The following is a 2,254-nucleotide window of genomic DNA, read 5'->3' as shown; positions in this document are numbered from 1 at the left end:
TTTAAACGAATCCCACTACCATATGATACCAACGTGTTCGTAAGACTTCAATCTACACACTGTCTACGTTGCCTACAACGCCCGCTGTGCATTACTTTTGGGATAACCCTCGTAATTAATAGAACTTAAATGGAATTTTTTACATAGACTTATAACGGGAATCCGAAATTCGACGTATTGTCGTTATTGTTTTTTGAGAAGAATTTCTGTGAAAAGTATAATACGTTAAAATATGCTGGGTCAAATTTTCAAGAAAAATAGGAAAAACAATTTGGCAAGAACTTGGCCGTATTTCGAATGTTGGGTAGACGATCTTTGACTTATCCACAAGCTATAACAATGCGACAATAGAATCATGGGCGTAGCCAGAGTTTTGTTATGGGGGGGCCTAGTGGAGGCCAACCTGACACAAAATTGAATTATTTCAAATTATTGTTCATTATTGGGCACCGAGCAAGCCGTTCACCTTTTTTTAGTATTCAAAACTTTTATTTTAGCTTTAGGTTTTTACAAATCGACTCAACACTTTTTCGGCTGTGATTTCCTGGGGAGGGCACCAGGTTCCCTGGGAGGGGCCGTGCCCACCCAGGCTCCCCCTCGCTACGCCCATGTACAGGAGGTCAGCATAAAACATTTTCCCATATTTATGAGTGCTTTTTCTCTTCATTTTTGACTCTTTCTGTCTTTTAGGCGCTAAGATGACCATTTTTCCACATTTGTCATGGGTTCGACCAGACTCATAATGGGCTAGTTTAGTAACGAGGACAGTCCATTCCCTAAAAAATTCCTGGAACGTTGCTCGTTCTATTTTCGGACCCCAAAGTGGTAGGCTGATACTTAACCTTCTCGACCATTCGGTCATCTTATTGGACCTCAAAAACGTTTTTTACAAATTAAAAATACTATTACTTGTAAAAAATATAATACAGTCAATCGTCGTTCTAATATGTTAAGGGCCTACAAGATACACGAAACTATCGATTAAATCCATATTCTTAATTGGGAAAATTTAATTTAAATAATGAATATATTTTTATAGTTGATTAATATTATAATATAATTGATTTACTAGCGGAGTTGCTTACTTTTTAGGGTGTGGAGAATTGGTTAGGTTGAGAGAGGTTAATAAAAACACTGGTCTAAGTAACTTAAATGTAATTTATTGACTCGAGGATTTACAATATGAAACTGCAAAACACCAAAAAAATTTCTCAGTCTAAAGTTAAGATGGGGTGTAGGGGTGTTTTGAGGGTGAGACTTCGAAGATTATTCATGCTAAATTTAGTGCAAATATGTTAAACGATATAGCATCTTTTACCTAATAAACGTACATAATAAGTTAAGAGGAGTGAACTTTAGGGTAGGGACCCCACAGCATTTAATACAGGGTGTCACGGAATATTCATGCCAAATTTGATGCGGATACGTTGAATGGTATAAGACCCTTTACCTAACAAACATATATACATACATATTTTGACTTATATAAATATATTTCTTCGTGTTTTATAGTAGAAATAATTATAAACTTACTTAAATTCTTAATAAGAAATTTAGACAGCTTGAAACTTCATAAAATATTCGGCTGTATTGCAAACACTAGAAATAGCAATACATGTATTAAGAAGATTCTACTTGTGTGTAAGCGGCTTAAGTGCTTATAAATTAATCTTGAATAGTGATTATTGGCTTCCGGATTACAGATTTTTTTTTCATGATGTTTCTCGTGTTGTAGTGAAAGTTGACATCTTTATCTAATTCCTGTAAACATTAATATATTTTATATATTAGGCTAAATATTTTATAGGGTATAGAATATTTAAAATAAAAATAATGAAATTTATAATCTTTTAATTACTATTATATGATTTAATGCAACACTTCTTTACACTGAACGGTAATTACAATGCGTAGAAAAGTGCTAAATGATGTAAATAATTACTCATACAAGAATACTCTGTTAGTAAACAAGATTTTGATAAATTAATTAAGGTAATATTCCTAGTATAATATCAGTTAATTTTGTTATACAGTAGAACCTCGATTATCCGCCCTAATTGGGGACTGGGGTTGGTCGGATAATTGAAAAGTCGGATAACCGAAAAGTATGAAAAAATCCATTATTAGTGTAGTATATTATTATATCCCATGTAATTAGTATATTAGTATATCGCTATTAACCTATTTTGCGTTGAATTTTCATCGATGTTAAGCCTAACAAAAATTTTTTAAAATAATAATCGTCGCTATTGTA

The sequence above is a fragment of the Centruroides sculpturatus genome, unplaced genomic scaffold (assembly GCF_000671375.1).
Source record: "Centruroides sculpturatus isolate CEXI.00-Female unplaced genomic scaffold, Cexi_2.0 scaffold946, whole genome shotgun sequence".
Lineage (NCBI taxonomy): Eukaryota > Metazoa > Arthropoda > Arachnida > Scorpiones > Buthidae > Centruroides > Centruroides sculpturatus.
Note: the sequence above shows the minus strand (reverse complement) of the source record.